The sequence below is a fragment of the Crocuta crocuta genome, unplaced genomic scaffold, assembly GCF_008692635.1.
Source record: "Crocuta crocuta isolate KB4526 unplaced genomic scaffold, BGI_CrCroc_1.0 scaffold125, whole genome shotgun sequence".
Classification (NCBI taxonomy): domain Eukaryota; kingdom Metazoa; phylum Chordata; class Mammalia; order Carnivora; family Hyaenidae; genus Crocuta; species Crocuta crocuta.
The window spans coordinates 1096177-1115745 of NW_027531143.1; the positions used below are offsets into that span (position 1 = coordinate 1096177).

Below are 19569 nucleotides of genomic sequence, written 5' to 3' on the forward strand. Positions count from 1 at the left end.
CTGGGTTAATGGGGCTTTTTTTTTTCAGGGGTGGGTGTGGGAGGGGTGGTATTTGCTGCCTTTACCAGAAACTTGCTCACCAAACTGTAGCTGCTTGCCTTAATAATCACTGAGAAACATCCTCTTTTAACTGGAGAGAAGTCATGACTTGTTTTCCCTCGGGTTCTGTTTGCATTTGGATAGATCTCCTTTCCCCAGGAGAAGCCACCTCTAAATCCTCATGCTACAGCAGACTCCTCTAAGTGCCCTGTCTCACAGTCCCGCTCCCAGCTGCCACTCAGCCCTCAGGGACTATTAACATTTATTTACATCGACATGGTGGCTCACCCCTTTAAGTGAAAGGATAAACAATTAATGTCCCTGCTTGTGGCCACAGCCTGGCCTTTCTGAGATACCATTAGGACTTGTCTCCGAGAGGGGTGTGCAAAATGGCTGCTCAGACCAAACCTTCACTAATTATTCAATCAACGATTTGGCAGGTCAGTCAATGGGAAACGATGTACAGTCAGCTGAAATTGATCACACTTCATTTCCCATCAATTGTCAAGCCAAATTGTGGATAAAGTCATAAGTAAAGGATCATTGCCTGCCATTCTTGGGACCGCGTTTCCCTACCCCTTCCACTTACTTAGACCCCAGGCTGATCAATAAAAGTAAGTATTTTGCTCTGACAGAGGTACCCCGTATAAAATGTTTACCACCTTCTGAGATGCAAGGGGAGGGGGGAGTATTTTCTATTCCATAATTGATGTGGCTGCTGCCATATAATCCCCTAACCTTGTCAGGCAGCTCGGATGTGGAGGCTGGATTTTAAATCCCATGATCCATTATGCATCACTTACTTCCACATCTATTACCGTTCCATCGGCCAAATGACAGGATTCCCCATCAGGGCCTCTGAATGTGTGGGGCCCTTCAACTTTATGCCTATGGAAAGGCATGTGGAACTTCACACATGGGTGATTTACAGGCAATTAGTAGGAGGCAGTGGCAGATTTAGTGTAGCTTTTCTGAAAGTTATGAATAAAGGATATAAGGAGGCAGACTTCCCACCCCCCAAAGGCTTGGAGTGATACAGCAATGAATTTTGTGACTTGAGCCCCTGCCCTCTTAGAAGATGTTGTAAAATAGAATGTGTTCTTGACTTAGTTGATGGGCCACTTCCAAAACCTGCCGCTGGCCCAGCTGGGTGGGGTCCCCTGGGCAGACTGGTGAGCCATAGACTAAGATTTGCATGTGTCCCCTCCCCACCGCCCCCAAACCACTGACCTTTTTCCTCTCACTGTGGGACCTGATGGATCCTTAGGCAGACAAGGCCTCCGGGACCTGCATGTCAGCCACCGGAAAACAACCAGAATGGAATTTTCTGAGAAACACGGCCATGTACAAAAATTACTCACATTTTTCTCACAACGATTTGTGAAGTGCGAAGGGCGGAGTTTTTAAATCTTGACGTTATGGCGTAGGAAGCTAAGGTTTAGAAATTTGAGTGACCTCCTTCATGTGTGGCTACTTCATGACAGAGCTGGGTTTAGATTCTAGGTCTCCAGAGCAAGATATCTTTTTTCTCTATAGAATATTTTTTCAGTCAGTAGATTTCAATATACTAATTTTCTTATACATATACACACTCTTTATTCTCTTGTTCTCTCAACACATCTGTATTGAGGCCTGCCCATGTGCTCTGTGCTTATTGTTTGTACTCTCAGGGAGCTCATGGTCTGGGGAGAGAGAACAGCCAGCAAGCAAGGTGACACAGTATGGACAGTACAGAAGCATCCGAAGCCGGGTGCTTTGGGAGTACAGAAGAGGGGAGGCTACTTCAACCTTGGGGGGTGGTGTAGCAGAGTTTCTCCTGAGGAAATGGTGTAAAGCCTCAAGGACAGGAAATGACGTAAGGCCTCAAAAAGCCAGACTGAAAGGACTTTTCGGGCAGAGAGAACAGCATATGCAAAGCCCCAGAGGCAAGACAGATTAACTGGCAGATGGTTGGAGCTCTAGATGCTGGCGAGGATGTGGAGAAACGGGCACCCTCCTACACTGTTGGTGGGAATGTAAACTGGTGCAGCCCCTCTGGAAAACAGTGTGGAGGTTCCTCAAAAAGTTAACAATAGAACTCCCCTATGACCCAGCAACAGCACTGCTAGGAATTTACCCAAGGGATACAGGAGTGCTGATGCATAGGAGCACATGTACCCCAATGTTCATAGCAGCACTCTCAACAATAGCCAAAACATGGAAAGAGCCTAACTGTCCATCAACTGACGAATGGATCAAGAAGATGTGGTTTATCTATACCATGGAATACTACATGGCAATGAGAAACAATGAAATCTGGCCATGTGTAGCAACATGGATGGACCTTGAGGGTGTTATGCTGAGTGAAATAAGTCAGGCAAAGAAGGACAGATACCATATGTTTGCACGTATATGCAAACATACGTGGAGGAACTTAACGGAGGAACAAGGGGGAGAAGAAAGGGAGAAATGGTGGGGGAAAGGGAGAGAGGCAAACCATGACAGACTCTTGAATGCTGACAAAAACTGAGGACTGATGGATGTGGGGAGGAGGGGGGATGGGCACGGAGGAGGGCACTTGCTGGGATGAGCACTGGGTGTTATATGGAAACCAACTTGACAATAAACTATTTGTAAAAAAAAAAAAAAGAAAGAAAGAAAACAAGGTGGGAAAGGGGAGAGGAAGGCTGGAGAGGTTCCAGCCTTTTCACAGAGGAACTTTTAAGCTTGTAATTGGTTGTTCCCACAGAGCCAGGCCTCTGGTACCACCAGCATCCCTGAAGACTGGGGCTCAGCTTCAGCCCCAGCCAAGTTCAGCCTCCTCCTCCTCCTCCTCTTTATCCTCCTGATCCTTGCCCTTCTCTTCTCCCTTCTTCTCCTCCTTTTGTCTGGGAGGAAAGCAGAGGTAGTCAAGCATTTCCGGAGTGGCTACAGCAGAGGTAATGCCTGTTTCCAAGTACACTGTGGTGACTACTCATGGAAACATTTCAGGCACTGAAAAAGTCTTTGTAGGCTGTGACTTGGTGAAGGTCGCTTGCTGCTAGTTGAAGAAAGAGCTGAGATTGGGAGCTGGCCTTCCTGTCCCAGCTGTTCTCACAGTGGAATTTAAACACTACCTCTGGCTTCTTTATATGTCAGTCTTTTCATTCAAAAACTTACTGCGATGCACTCTCTTTTAATTATATTATTTTCTTTTTCAAATTGCTTCACACTGGAGAAAATAACACCATCCTCAAGTCTTCAATAGCCCTACATGGCCAAAAGGGGGATGGGATATTGCACTGAAAATGAGGTCTTCAGCAACTTAAACATGTCCTTCTTAATTGAGCGTAAGTAGTATACTCATAACTGTTTCAAAAACAACGTGGTAGCTTCATTATTAAGACTTACTATTTCTGACTTACACAAGCAATTCAAAAAAGCAAAATTAGCAATGACATGAATGGGACATTATGTGCTATAAGTCCGGGTACGTCATCCAAAAAAGAGAACCTGGGCCTTCTTATGTCAGCTGGAGAACAGGAAGGGAGCCAGCCTGGTCCTGGTTGTGTGTTATCGACTCCATAACCAGGAAAAGACAAAAGGAAAGTAGAGACTGGTACCTTTGCTGCCAAGCAGTAAACTCTGGAGACACTTGTCCTGAGAGCCATTCTTTAAGTACAGGACATCAATTTCTATTTCCTTCAGCATCACAGTGTCAGTGAAGTGGAACAGTGGATGTTTCCACAAGATAGTAAGTGACAGAGAGTCTTATTCTCTCTTCACTGGTGAACAGAGCTGGTAGCATCCTGGTTAGTATGGTTTCAGGGGGTGCAAATGCAGATGTCTCCAGGAACCCGGAAGGAGCTGAAAATATGAGACTGGCCCAGGGGACCGGGAAGGATGCCCTCCCTGCACATCAGCGCTGCTACTCTGCTCCACCTGACTGGGATCACGAGGGAATAGAGACCCAGTGACCCAGATCCTCTACATTTTCAGGGAAAGCTAAAATTCTGGGTCTTGCATGTTTCTTTTCTATTTTTAAATTAGGAGGCTCCTGATTTTGAAGTGCTACAACCCTTATCTTGTATTCTTAGCTAGTAGGAGGGAAAGTGATAGTTTACTGCATATTATTGAAAGTTCCAACATAGGATTTTGTAGTGTTTGTAAATCTCAATAGTATGAAAAGAGGTGAATGTGTGATAAGGATTTGGTATTAAATACTAAAAACAAGGTTCGGAACGTGGGAGCTATATTGCAGAGTCAATATGTCAAGAGAAATTGTGGCGCCTGGGTGGCTCAGTTGGTTAAGCGTCTGACTCTTGATTTCTGCGCAAGTCATGATCTCGAAGTTTGTGAGGTCAGGTTCTGCACTGAGCATGGGACCTGCTTAAGATTCTCTCTCTCTCTCTCTCTCTCTCTCTCTCTCCCTCNCCCCCCCCCATCCCCTTCCCTGCGTGCATGCACACGTCAGCTCGCTCGCTCTCTCTCCCCCCCCCCCACACACACCCATCTCCTTCCTTGTTTGCATGCACACGTCAGCTCGCTCGCTCTCTCTCTCTCAAATAAAAAAATATGTTGGGGCATCTGGGTGGTGCAGCTGTTTAAGCGTCCAACTCTTGATCTCGGCTCAGGTCATGATCTCACAGTTTGTGAGTTCAAGTCCTGCATTGGGCTCTGTGCTGATAGTGCAGAACCTGCTTGGGATTCTGTCTCCCCTCTCTGCCTCTTCCCCACTTTCTCTCTCTGTCTCTATGGCAGTGAAGTCTGCGTGGCACCTCATCAGGGACCCCCCCTTCTCACTGAGCAGTTTTTGCTTCATTCTGAATCACACTGTTGTCTTCTGTTGTGCAGTGATGGAATAAGAATAAGAGTCTGTTGCACAGAGGTACAGAGAATATCAGAAAGACAAAGGGCAAAAGGAAAGTTCCAGAAAGAGCCGCACTTTGGTAGCACACTCTATTTTCTTGCATCAGAATTCTCTCTATTCTGTCCTGCCAGGTCTAGCCATTTTGTGGATGCTAATTAGACCTCTTATCAACTGCGAAGAATCCTGACAACAGGTACGAATTCAGAATCACAGCGGCAGCAGCCACCTATGCACACACACGGTGCACCGCGCCAGCTATGATCGTTCATGTTCCTCCCAACAACCCCAAGTGATCGGTTTCTAGAGAACTGTTCTTGCGCTCGTTCCACAGATGGGAGCATGGAGGCTTAGGGAGGAAAAGCCATCTGTGCAGAACACGGGAGGAGGAGGCAGCTCCCAGCAAGGACTCTGGCTTCAAAGCCCCAGATCTTAATCACACCCGAGAGGCCAAGTCTAGCGCTGCACCTTCCAGGGTCTGCGAGTCAGGCTTCACTTCAAATCCAGCATCTGCCGCTGGCGGAGCATCCGTGGAAAAGGAATTTAACCTGTTCCCGGCCTCAGTGTCCTAATCTGTAACAGGGAAGAATTGAAGTGCCTGCCACAAGTTTTGAGGAGGAAGTGAGCTAGATGAGACATACCAGGTACTTGCAAGCATCCAACAAGTGGCTGTGATTGTGGCTTTTGGTCCATTATTGTGCTCTGTTGTATTTCTCACTGAACGTTCAGAAGAAAGAGGCTGCAAAACCATCGTGTCAAGCTGAAAAGCAAGGAAATCACGGAAGAGATGAACAGGACGTTTCCCCAGGGAGCCGGGGATAGGGGCTACAAAAGAGCCCTGTGGCCCTGCCCACTGGACTTGTTGGGTCCTTGAAGCCCTTGGGGAGGCAGTGAAACCACACAAACTCCCTGGAGCTTCTGCGAAGAAAACAAATGCTCTCTCTGCTTCAACTGTTCCACTGTGAAGAAATCACATGCTCGGAAGACAGGGCAGCAGAATACACCCAGTTCTTCCCGAATGTAATTGGTTTCAGGTGGAAGTATTAACTGTGCCCCTCAGCTTGGTGGCATGGAACACGGAAAGACGCGTCCTTTCTCTAGATAAAATTTGAGGAAGGAGAGAGAGGTCCTCCTGCAGCTAAGCAAAGCTGAAGGGGCGTCCTGCTTTGCTGTCACTGCAGAAGCACCTGGGGGCACGGGCGACGTGACTTGGAGCAGGAGAACACCCTTGACTGCCTCGAGGACCAGCTTGGTCCAGCCGCGTCCGCTCTTCTCATCACACCCCCTGCATTCTCGCCGAGGGAGCTGCGCCTTTACAGCTCAGGGCAATAGAGGACCAAAAACAGTTGGTACCAGCAGTTCTGGGGACAGTTCCCCACACTGTCTGGAGCACCAACTCCATTCCCACCTCATGCGAGTCCCGGAGTCTAGCCTGCAGACCCTCTGCCAGACAAGTCAGCATGCTGGAGAATGACAGCTGCATCTTGTGTTGACAGTGATCTGAGTTGCAGAAGGTTCCTGAAAGTTCTTGCCCGTTGCAGTTACAGTGCTTCAGGAAGCCAGTTCCTTTTGCTAGAAAACCCAGCCTGGGTGTGCCTGCAGTCCTGGGACATGTGTAAGAAAGCATGTCACGTTGAAAAACTGCCATCCACTCATAGTGACGGAGATGTAGGAGTGGCTCAGATTTCGTTTTCCTCCTCCAAATACCTGTCTTTTACTTTAAACTGGTCTGAAAACTAAAAGGTCTTAGAATCAGACCACAGACATCAGGCCATGTTTCCAACACGACACTATAGCAGGAAGACCCAGGCATGCCTGGGTGGCTCAGTTGGCTAAGGGTCTGACTTCAGCTCAGGTCATGATCCCATAGTTCGTGAGTTCAAGCCCTGCATCAGGCTCTGTGCTGACAGCTCAGAGCCTGGAGCCTGCTTTGGATTCTGTGTCTCCTTCTCCCTCTGCCTTTCCCCCTCTCTTGCTCTGTCTCTGTCTCTCTCTCAAAAATAAATAAACATTAAAAAATTAGAAAAAGAAAAATACCCAGACCACAGTCTATATGAAAACCCCTAAGACTGCATTTATACTATCAAAACAATGCAAAGAGTGGAGCTAAGTATCCATATTATTTTGACGACAAAGAAAACTTTATTTTTTTTTATAATTTTTTTTTAATGTTTTATTTATTTCTAGGAGAGAGAGAGACAGCATGAGCAGGGGAGGGTCAGAGAGAGAGGGAGTCACAGACTGAAACAGGTTCCAGGCTCCGAGCTGGCAGTCAGCACAGAGCCCGACGCGGGGCTCGAACCCACGAACCGCGAGATCATGACCTAAGCGAAAGTCGGACGCTTAACCGACTAAGCCACCCAGGCGCCCCGACAAAGAAAACTTTAATTGTTCTAATGACATTGAGCAATGGCCTTTGAACTCTCAACTGTAAAGTGGGGGTGATTTTTCAACAGTGGACTTGCCTCATGAGCCATTTGAAGTCGATAGGTATGCTTCAGAGGGGATTCTCGTGCTGAACTGACACACTGTGTCTAGAATGTGGTTCTGAGAGGCAGTTGAGGCTGTGGTTTGCATTCATGAGACAGTTCCCACGTATTTGCAGCTTCCTTCCCATTATAGCCCTATGGTTTGGGAGGCAGTGGGCAATGGTGTGTATGCATTCCTCTCATGGACCGTTATCAGTAACAATCTATTCAAACGTTGGTGTCAAGTCACAAGAATCACTTATTATCACCTGCCAGTCCTGAGGGTTGAGGTTGGTCTCCCTCAATTTGCTTATATGATTCATACGGTTGCAGTCAGAGAGAGGCTGGGGCTAGAAGCTTTGAAGGCTCTCTCATACCTCGGGGAGCTGTTGGCTGGCTCTCCGTAGGGAGCTGTTGACCAGAGCACCTGCACATGGCCTCTTCATATTGCCTGGCCTTCTGTGTTCCAGGGTCTAGCATTGCACCACAGAGGCAGGCAGAAACCATATCTCCATTCTACCCTAGCTTCAGGAATCACCCAGTGACACTTTCCATTCATGGCAGATAAGGCACTAGGATCAGCCCATAGTTAGGGCCAATTAAGGAGAATTACACTGTGCCTCTATTTTAAAAAGTTTATTTATTGATTTTTGAGGAGGGAGGGAATAAGCAGAGGAGGGGCAGAGAGAGAGAGAGAGAGAGAGAGAGAGAGAACCCCAAGCAGGCTCCACACTGTCAGCACAGAGCCTGATGCAGGGTTCGATCCCATGAACCGTGAGATCACAACCGAAGTGAAGTCAAGAGTCAGACCCTTAATCAGCTGAGCTACAGGTGCCCCCAGATTGTGCCTCTTGATAAAGGAGCATCAACAAATTCCAGGATAGGAAAAACGTCCAGTCTTTTTTAAAAAAATTTTAATGTTTTATTTATTTCTGAGAGAGAGAAAGAGAGACAGTGTGAGCAGGGGAGGGTCAGAGAAAGAGGAGACACAGAATCCAAAAGAGTCTCCAGGCTCTGAGCTGTATGTCAGCACAGAGCCCGACGCAGGGCTCGAACCCACGAATCGTGAGATCATAACCTGAGCCGAAGTCGGAAGCTTGACCAACTGAGCCACCCAGGCGCCCTGGTCTTTTTTAAAAAGTAGTCAACCCAACCGCCCTTTTCAAAAGTAGTCACACTTTTCTTCCATTCCCTGCTCATCCACTCAAGTCCTGAGGAGTAGCAACTCAAATAAGCCAACCAGCATCCAACCACAACCAAACTGGCTGGGCCTGGAGGATGATGCTTTGATTGTTTCCAAAGAAGAAGCTCTCATTGAAACCAGAGTGCCAGTTCCTCTCCCAGAAGCCTCAGAAATAAGCAAATGATCCTCAAGTGGTACAGGTGAGACTGCTGTGCGGTAATGACTATTACATTTTGCTGCCACCGTGCCCAGAGTCAGGCTGCCGGATGTGATGCGTACGTCTCCTTGCACCCTCTCAAAGCTAAGCTGTCGGTGATACCCATTGTCTGAGAGCCCGCATTGCTCATGTGAGCCTTTGTCCCCGGTAACAGCTCCTGTTCATCAATATGATACATTGCACTCTGATTTTCTACTTCTGTCTTTCTTTCTGGATATTCCTTTCTCCTCTCTGATTGCTTTTTCTTCTTAGACCATTACTCTACTTGATAGTGCCAGGTTATCATTGGATCCCATCTCCCTCTCCAATAAGCCTGTGATTGATACTAATCTTCCTCGTGGGACACATTTTATAGGATGCACAGTGGAAACCACTCTCTAAATCTTAGCTTTATATGTGCTGACAATTTACAAGGTTGCACCTCACGCTCGTCTCAGGAGGCTTAAGGGGAAATTTGAGAACCGTGTAATCAGACCTCCTAATAAGAACAGAAATGGCTTTCATATGCAGATGCCGCCATGCCATTCAGCAGTCTGTGCTATATCCCTCTGTCTTTTTTTAAAAAAAGAATTCTCCAAAATGCACACCTGATGCTATTTGGGACATGGCAGGCTCCTAGAAGCCCAGCATGCATCCTTTCTTCTGAGGAGAGTGGTATTTTAATTACTCTAATAAAAGCTTTCTTTTGCCATCAGTTCCATAAAAACAAAAAATTACACCTCACTGAAGCAGCAGCTTGGTTACATGATGTAACTGCACCTTTCCTAGGAAATCCTGAGAGATTGACAGACATGGTGTGTTACCCTCTCCCGTTGACAAATGCTTGGGTTTAACTTTATTTTTGCAGACCCAAGAAAGTGTTTTGTAAAAAAGTTGATTCCTCCTGTGAACTTTGTAGCCCTAAAGTGTGCAGGTCACGGGAGCCTATGTAACCCAGTGTTTGCCTGCACTCGTATTAGAGTCTGAGTGTTCTTCAAATGAATATCTGTATCCAGAAAATAGAGGTACGTACTGGATGCAAAGCTGTGGGTTTTTTTTTTTTTTTTAAGTTTATTTATTTTGTAAGAGAGACAGCATGAGTGGTGGAGGGGCAGAGAGAAAGGGAGAGACAGGCTCTGGGTTGCCAGCGCAGAGCCAGATGTAGGACTCAAACTTATGAAATCAGGAGATCATGACCTGAGCCTAAACCAAGAGTCAGATGCTTAACTGACAGAGCCACCCAGGCACCCCTGAACTCAAGCAACCCAAGCTTGATTCGTGATTCATTAATTAGTTTCCATGAAACTCATGGAGGGATGTTTCTGTCTTTTAAACTTCAGTATGGTCATGCTGTGGACCAGGAAAACTAATGGTTATGAAAATTGGGTTTGTTTTTTACTTAAACTTAAAAATTTAGACTGTTCTACCCATGGAGAAAATAAAGATAAAAAACTTTGCTCTTCTGAGTAGCTGGGTTTCCCTACCAATCTGGTTCCCACATCTGATCATACCTTCGCTCTGGGTGGACCCCTTGAGAAGAGAAGACATCTCACAACCCCTCTGGTTTTCTTCTTTCTTCCTCCTACATCTGTGCTCTTTCTGAATAAATATTTCTGGGCAAATTGAGTGTTATGGGCTGACATGTATTCCTCCCCACCTCATATCTGCATGTTGAAGTCTTCACCCCCAGGACCTCAGAGCAACTAGTTGGAGATGGGGCCTTTCAAGAGGTAATTAAGTTAAAATGAGGTGTTCAGGGTGGGCCCTAAATCAGTCTGACCAATGTTCTTAGAAAAAGAGGAGATTAGGGCACTGACAACAAGGAACAAGAGACGGCCATGTGAGGACACAGAAAGGAGGGGGCCACCTGCAAGCCAGGGAGAGGGGCCTCAGAAGACACCAGACCTGCTGACTCTTTGATCTTGGACTTCTGGTCTCCAAAACTGTGAGAAAACAAATGATCGCTGCTTAAGCCCCCCAGTCTGTGGTGTCTTGTTATGCAGCCCTGGCGACTGAATGAACACGTGGGGAGCTTTGCCCGCCTACAACAGGAAAGTGCCTTGTCATTTGTAAGCACAGCTCCATGCAAGGCAACAGTGGCCCAGTCTCCTGATTTGAGTTGAGGCTGTGGCATTCCTTGCTTTCAGGATGTAAAAGATAAACAAAGCTAGACAATGGTTGAAATGGTAAGGGTGCTGATTTAATAGGGAAACCACGAGAAAGTGTCCAATATGAGCTGAACTCAACTTCAACTTGTACAGAGATGATAGGACATTTTATTTTATTTTTTAGAAAAAAAATTAAGTTTATTTATTTTGAGAGAGAGAGGCGGAGAGAGAGAGAATCCCCTCTGCGCTGACAGCACAGAGCCTGACACAGAGCTTGAACCCATGAACTGTGAGATCATGACCTGAGTTGAAATCAAGAGTCCGACGCTTAACCGACTGAGCCACCCAGGCACCCAGACAGGGCATTTTAAAGGGAGAGTGAGGGTCCCAGGATGGGAACATGGGGGGCTCAGTAGATTCAGGGAGTGAAAAACTACAAAAATCAGGAACGGGGGGCTGGGCCATGTGAAATCCACTTGTGTCTGTTAAATGGGACTGAAAGAAGTTAGACTCCCACCTCCTACAGCGACTGGGAGACAAGGGTCTTCAAATGTTGGCCGGAACAAACTATATTCTTTTGGAGGCCGTGGGTTTTCTCAGGCAGGCACTTCAAGGGGAGCTAGGATCATCCTAGGGATGCAGCCTTGAGCAGGAAGAAATGGTTAGTATTTGTTCATCTTTATAAGCCAAGGTTGACAGGCCTCATCGAGAAAAAAGGCTCCGTGGAGCTGGCTGGCATTTTATCAAGGAGAGACTCCTTGATAAGGGCCACCAGAGTCAGGCATAGCCTAGGCGCAGCGGGCAGGTGCTGTTCAAGTCCTTCCAGCACAGGCTCCCGATGAGACGCATAACAAGTAACCAGAGGTCTGTGCCGATGCAGTGGCATCCGAGTCATGGAGCCCCGAGCAGTTCTGAACAGTGGGATGACACTCACCTGGAGGGCCTCTCCATAAAAGCAGACCTGAAATCTGGGGCAGGCTCAGAAATCATGGCCACAAATGAGGCGGGGGACTTCAAGGTTAGAATTTAGGGCTGGTGGTTTCTTACTGTACCCGCCGCACTCTATTATGCTGCATTTACACAGCACAGGCAAAGTGAGAAGCCAAGCATGGGGGGATGGCAGAATTGGGACATTGCAGAGACAACTAGAAAAGCATGAGCCACAAAGCAAGTGGAACGTTGTTTTTTGTTTGTTTGTTTTAATGCAAGTAATTTGGGTCTCATAAGCAAGTGGCATATGCTAATGCTGACCAACCACAGCCCACATGGGCCAGGGTCACCGTCAGGACTGCGTGTCTGAGAGAGCCCAGGCCTCCGGCTACAGCCCGACGCAAGGCCGTAGAGCAAACGACTGTTTGGTTCAGGTGGGCTTAGGAGCCTGGAGGCTTCCCCTGCATCACAATGCTGATACCCCAACACTGGCCTCGATCAGTTTCCCCAGAAATATTCCCATAACACCCTATGCTTTTCTTTCATAGCATTAACTACGGTTTGTAACTATGTACTTGTGCAATCATCTGACATTTGTCTTCCCCACTAAACCGTATGTTTTATGAAGGCAGAAATAATGGCTATTTTACTTTACATTGACTTCCCGGTACCTAATGTGGTCCTAATGTGCACAAGCTTATGCTCAGGAACTACTTGCTGAGTGAATGAATGAATGAATGAATGAACGAATGAATGAATGAATATGACCTGAAGCCGTCAGAGCCTCATTTCTGGTATGGACCATTGTGGGATGCATGGAAGGTCAAGGTCAAGAAGTAGCATCCTCCCAGGGGTAACTGAGAAGCCCCTGCCCTCACTTGGCCTCAGGGCATGCAGTGACAGGTGTGGATTAGGAGAGCATCTCCCTCTGAAAGGCCAAAGAAGATCTCAATGGCAGAGTCTGATTTTGACGATTTAAGAAAAGACTTTGACATGTGAGACCCAAAAACCCTAAAGAGAAGAGGAACAGGGGACACCTGGCCAGAATATGGTCTTTTTCAGAGAGTCCCTAGTCCTTGCAGGCAGGAGAAGGTGCCACGTGCCACGCTGGGGGCAGAGTAGCAGCCTCCAAGCCTGCTGTCACAGAGCAAAGACCGTCACAATGTGCATAACGCCAGATCCCCAGCTGCCCAGTGCAGGGATTCACTTCTTATCCTCAGACTCCATCTGCTGCGACATGCCTTTCTATGTCACCGCAACACTGGTCAGGTCATCTCCCAGGCCTCTCTGCCCTTTCCACGTCTGTATCCTACCTCTGGTCTCTGGCTCTTTGTGGCATGGACATCAGTAGGCATTGCAAATTACTGAGAAAGCCTCATAGATTCTGAAATTTCTCTTGCGTGTGCGCTCTTTCTCTCTCTCTCTCTCTCTCTCACACACACACACACACACACACACACCCCACTCCAAGGATGCTAAAATGCCTGAGATTTCACTACACTCACTCTTTTGCCTTAAGGAATTAAAGAGATTACAACTGAACCTTTCTTACACCTGGACAAAATTTACTTTGTGAGAATCAGTTTTCTCTGGGGACCTAGAATAGCCTAGTAAAACATGGGTCATGGACTAGATGGATTTTGACCAGGAAATGTGGTTAAGATGTGGTCTGGAACATGGGGTGCTTTAGTAGCCACAGTGACGTTCTTGGGTGGCCAGGGGGCAGCCAGCTGTACTGTGTTGGGTGCGCAGTAGGGGAGGAAGTGGGGGAGGTAGGAAGCCAAAAGGAAGACAGAGGACAGCGAGGCCACAGCTGCACACACTGGGTCAAGATCACCTGCTGCTCCCTCAGGCTGCGCCCCCACCCCCGCCTCCAGGCAGGTACTCTCTCCCTGTGGACTACAGAGCACCTGTGCCAAGACCACTGGCCCAGAGGCCACTGCCCTCAGTGGATGGTAAATAGTAAACATGTAAATACAGGGAGAGGGGCTCAGTCTTCTATCATGGAGCTCATTTCCACAGGGGGGAGGGCACTTGTCCAAACTCTTTTCAGGAAAGAACATTACCCCTCAAGATCTTCTCCTAAGAGACAGGTGCTTGTCCAAACTATTTTCAGGGAAGACTGTTATCCCCCAAGAATTTCTGTTAGGAGAGGGCATTGCACAATGGGGAGGAAACTGGGCTGCAAGTTTTAATGCGAATTCTTATGTCCCTGCATTGACACTGACTCACTGTGTGACCTTGGGCAAGTTCCTTCACCTCCTGGAGAGGCCCTTTCTTTCATGTAAATGTCATGCCACCTTTGACTTGTTTGCTGCCATTTTTTGCAGGAAAAAGCACCTTGGGAAGTGTGATTAAGGAGAGTCTTCTAGCCTCTTAGCCAGAGGAAGGGACTTTCATGCTCAGGCCCTGTGAACACTTTGGATCAGCTCCTCTCATGTTAATTCCCTCCTTCTTCTTACCAATCCTGCTGTCTCTGTATAAGGGCACAGCATGGCAGAGCACATATAAAATTGCTTTCTAAAAGGCACACTCATGTGTCCCGGCTGGGATGCCTTTGTGTAGAGCTGGGCTGATTCATCTCAGAGGTCTAATTCTAGCCTTGGCACCGGCTTGCAGAGGCATCATTAGGAGGGCTTGGGAGGGCAGCATCAGTGACTCTCCACGGTGGGGCAAACATAGCCCTGCCTCCATGTGCCAAGGAGAAGCGTAATGTCCAGCATGCTTCAAAGTCAGCAGAGAGGAGAAAGCAGGTGTTCCCCACTGTGCATGTTTTCCTATCAGTTTACTATCTGTGTGCAGCCCCCTTGATGGTAGAGATACTGCCTGGTTAGCTCGCTCTCATGTCCTTTGCATGTGGAATGGCACGGGAACATAGTAAGCTACTAAGAAATGGATTTTGAACCAACAAATGAATGAATGGCAGTGTGCTTGGTACACGTGCGATGCTGCAGAGCCCAGTCCTAAGAGTCTGGCTCTCACCCCCAAGGCTTCCCCTAAACTGATCAAGAGCAAGACAGTCAGAGGTCCCGGGCCCTGGCACAGTGGTTCGGGTGATCATTTGCTTCAGTGTGAATGTCCCCCGGGTGGTGGAAGGAAGTGTGAAAGGAGTGGTGCTGACAAAGAGTTCCCTCACCTTCACTCCAAAACAGAAAGTAATAAATGTTAGTGACATCAAGGAGAGCAAGAAGGGGTCAGTTCCCGCTGTGCACCGGTTATGGGTCTTTTCACGGGTCTATAATGTAACTGACCCCAAAAGATACATTCCCTGACCTCTAATCATTTACAACAAAAGCAAGTGTTACCTTTTATACTGACGATGGGTTAAAATGTGTTCCGGTTCCTGTATACTTCACTATGATGCTTATGACCCAGGACCTGAACTGGGACAGGGATGAAGGTTTACTTCGGTTTCCCATTGGCCTCTTCCAAAGCCTGGAAGCGTAAGCTTGACATGAGTGACCATTCATTGAGATCTACTGTGTGTCAGATACTAGATGAGACAACATCCCCAAGGTATTTGTAGGCTAACAAGGGCCCCTGGCAAATAAACCATGGTTATAACAGGGCTGCAGGAATTCAGGTGAGTGATGGTGGAGGGCTGAATGGGGGTGTTCCCAGTGGGAACGGAGAGAAGTGACAGAGTTGGGAGAACTTGAGGGGAAGGATGCCAAGCCTTAATTAGTAATGGGTGCTTGAGGCAGAGAAGGAGAGGGAAAGTTAGTATCGCTCCCAGCTTTGTGGCTTGGGCAGCAGAGTGGGGCTCCTCACCACTGAAGAGGAAAAAATGGCAGATTGGGGGAGATGGAAGATGAGTCCAGCTTTAGATGGATTGAAGGTGAGGTTCCCACGTGCCACCCAGGGAGAAAATTTCATGAAGAAGTGGACTTGTTTAATACTAGATGTCATAGATGGAATGGGAGAGTTTCACTGTTTTAGTATTTTTAAACACCGATAATGTTCTAAAGAGACCCCTCCTTGTTTGAAGACTGATCTGCAGTCCTGGCATCCCTCCTAAGTCTTATTTTTGAAACAAACATCACATCAGCCCTGAGTGCAACTGAAAATGAGCCGAGCCAGAGCAGTGGGGAATATGGTCTGTCTGGCTCTGTATTTACCAGTGCCCTTCTTCAGTGACCCCTGCTCCAGCTTCCTGCACTGTCAGCTCTGAAGGATATTTAGTCTTCCCATCATCAAATTATTTAACCCTCCCACGGCCTTTCAACACAAATCCGGAGTATCTCAGACATCTCACCTCAGGCATGTCCAGGAATAAGCACAGAAGGTGAAAGTGTCCCCCTCTCCTCAACCTGGCCAGAGAGTCTCACCATGTCTCATGCCTTCAAAGCCGAAACAAAACTCCCTAAGAAAACAGGTCCCCCTGCTCAAGGGGTGTTCAGTTTCACTGGAAAACACTGAAAAACGATCAGAGCCTCTTCAAACTCAGGATAGATACAGATGGTCCCCAACTTACAAAGGTCCACCTTAAAATTTGTTGACCTTACAATAGTGTGAGAGCAATCCACATGCAGTAGAAAGCCTACTTCCAACTTTGAATTTTAATCTTTTCCTGGGCCTGCCGTATGTGGTATGATGCTCTCAGGTGATGCTGGGTAGTGACAGATCCTAGTCATTCGCGTGATCACCAGATACACTTAGAGCCATTCTGTGCCCAGACAACCATTGCTTTTCGCTTTTAGTACCACATCCAGTGAATAACATGAGGTATTCAACACTGCATTATGAAACAGGCTTTGTGTGAGATGATGTTGCCCAGCTGCAGGCTAATGCAAGTGCTCTGAGCACATTTAAGGTGGGCGAGGCTATGCTACTGTGTTCAATTGGTTAGGGGCATTAAATGCATTTTTGGCTTATGAAATTTTCAACTTGGGTTTAAAAGGTTTATGTGTAGGTACTCCTTCATAAGTGAAGGAAGATCTGTATTTATTTTTTAATGTTTATTTATTTTTGAGAGACAGAGAGACAGAGTGTGAGCAGGGGAGAGGCAGAGAGAGAAGGAGACACAGAATCTGAAGCAGTCTCCAGGCTCTGAGCAGTAACCACAGAGCCCAATGTGGAGCTGAAACTCACAAACCTTGAGATCATTATCTGAGCTGAAGTCGGCTGCTTAACCAACTGAGCCACCAAGGGGCCCCGGAATATCTGTATTAAAAAAAAAAAAAAAAAAAATCTTTGTCATTCTCTGAGTAGAATTCAAGCTACAGGAAAACATCATAGTCTTCTAAGCAAATAATGAGTAAATGGGAGGAACTGGGTGGTTCAGTTGGTTAAGCAGCTGACGCTTGGTTTTGGCTCAGGTCATGATCTCATGGTTTGTGAGATGGAGCCCCACATAAGGCTCCATGCTGAGCATGGAATCTGCTTAAGATCCTCTCATTTCCTCTCCTCTTGCCCCTCCCCCCTCAAAAAACCACATGAGTAAATGGAAAAATGAAATCCAATTCTGGCAGCGTTAGAAACTCATGTATTCTTTCATTCAACCAATAGTTATTACACATCTTCTGTATTTAATTGAGCCACTTTGCAGGACAGTATGGGACACAAAAATGGAGAGTTCCTCTGCTTCCCAAGGAGGTGACACATGACTGGTCAAGATTGGTGAGGGGCACCTAGGTGTCAGTTAAGTCGGTTAAGCGTCCAACTTCGGCTCAGGTCATGATCTCATGGTTTATGAGGTCAAGCCCCACATCAGGCTCTGTGCTTACAGCTCAGAGCCTGGAGCCTGCTTCAGATTCTGTGTCTCACTCTCTCTCTGCCCCTCCCCGATTCGCACCATGTCTCTCAAAAATGAATAAATGTTAAATTTTTTTTTAAAAAGATTGGTGAAGAAGTAATTTGCAGTATGAAGTGGGTTATATTGATGGCAGAGAGCAGGCCAAGGGCCCTCTGTGAATTAACTCATTGAACCCTCACAGTCTTATTAAAATAGTTTCTATAATTGTCTTTATTTTATAGATGAAGAAATTAAGGCACAGGGAAGGTGAGAAATTTGCCGAAGTCGGCAACTGGTAAGTGATGGGATTTGAATTCAAGCAGTTGTTGGAATGAAGGATAATTTGTTGATCAGTTGGCCTTGACCTAGGACCCTAAGTTATGGTAGGCTTTAGTGACTGGAGTCATTCCAGAAGGAGGCTACTCTGTGGGCAAAGACAAGGACATAACATTTGAATAAATGAGTGGTGGTCCCATTTGATGAGTTCGGAGTTCTTGAAATGGATCAGTAAAAAATAATATATAAAGGGTCACTTTTAGAAATGCAGACTTCCTAGCGTGCCTTGGTGGCTCAGTCGGTTGAGCATCTGACTCTTGATTTTGGCTCAGATCATGATTCCAGGGCCGTGGAGTCTGCTTAATTCATTCTCTCTCTCTCTCTCTATCTCTCTATCTCTTTATCTCTCTATCTCTCCCACCCTCCCCGCCCCATCTCCCATGGTATATATATATTGCAGACTTCTCTCTACAGGTAATAGGGAGTTATGGAAGATCTTTTAGCTGGAGTGATATGATCAGAGCTATACTTTAAAAAGAAAATGTGGTTCTTATACTATAGCCACTAAGTAAGTAGACAAAAAAAGAACATTTTCTGGCTGCATAATAGAATAATTAGTTATACTGCCTGCTTTATAAAATATGTAATAGTTCCAAAATGATGGTTTCTTTATCATTGCTCACTTAGTCAAAAAAGTAGGAGTTCCTAACATCTCTGATTTAAGCAATGATTCAAGGAATTGGTCTTCTTTCAATCTTTGGCTTTGCCATCTTTGACAGGTGATTTCCAAGTTCCCTGTGCCGTGTTTATCAAGACCTCAGAAGGGGCCAGAGAGTGGAGAAGGCACCTGCTTCTTAAGTTCTCCGATGACCTCTGCTCCGATTTCATTGGGAGGCTCAAGACCCGCCTAGGGGCATGGGGACAAGGAATGTGACTTGTGACCGAGCAGCCACTTCCATCTATGACTACACTGGGGAAAGGAAGCATGAATTTTGGTGAAAGTCTATCACACCTGAATGAGGAAAAAAAAGCTTATTTACCCTTCAGCAATAACTTTTCAGAGCAGTCTAGCACCTCACTTTGAAGCATGGTTGAGGAATGAGTTTTATGAACAAATGAGGCTTAAAATAAAATAACATAAGCATAGTCCCTTTTAGCACCAAATTGTATTTGTCTAAATTATTCTTGAAGGTTCCAAATTGATTTTATACATTCCTACCTAAGTGAACAAAGCTTAACTTAATTTAAGCTTTTCTTGATGATTTAGGATCCCCATTATGAATGTCACTTATTATAATGCAGTGTGTTGTATACAGAAGGCTTTTGAGTGGTGTGGAAATATTTGTTTCCGCACTGAATGCCTCCAGAATTCTAGGCTGGTCTGAATTTTCTCTTTAGTCTTCCTGTCCCCTTAAGAATTGTTACAGTCACTGTGTTGTCTCAGTGCCTCTAATGTCTATGTTTTCCTTTTTTTTTTTTTTTTTAAATATTTTTATTTTATTTCCAGGAGAGAGAGAGAGAGAGACAGCGTGAGCAGGGGAGGGTCAGAGAGAGAGGGAGATACAGACTCTGAAATAGGCTCCAGGCTCTGAGCTGGCAGTCAGCACAGAGCCCGACGCGGGGCTCGAACCCACGAACCGCGAGATCATGACCCAAGTGAAAGCCGGACGCTTAACCGACTAAGCCACCCAGGCGCCCCAATGTCTATGTTTTCCAATGCTTTTTGCGTTCTCCCACCATCCTTGTCATCTACTGGTTCCTACCTGCTGTAGATTTTCTTTCTTCTTCTCTCCAGACCCTTCAATCTTCT

At 46.5% G+C, this 19569-nt stretch overlaps 1 protein-coding gene and 1 long non-coding RNA gene across 2 annotated transcripts in view; both read left to right on the forward strand.

The window, feature by feature from the left end:
- Positions 1 to 19569, forward strand: part of ST6GALNAC5 (ST6 N-acetylgalactosaminide alpha-2,6-sialyltransferase 5) — a 173059-nt gene that overhangs the window by 119351 nt on the left and 34139 nt on the right. The window lies entirely within an intron of this gene.
- Positions 484 to 18896, forward strand: LOC144237419 (uncharacterized). Its single transcript, XR_013336848.1, has 4 exons — positions 484 to 653; positions 3236 to 3347; positions 17726 to 17778; positions 18539 to 18896. It is a non-coding gene; the product is annotated as an uncharacterized LOC144237419 (long non-coding RNA).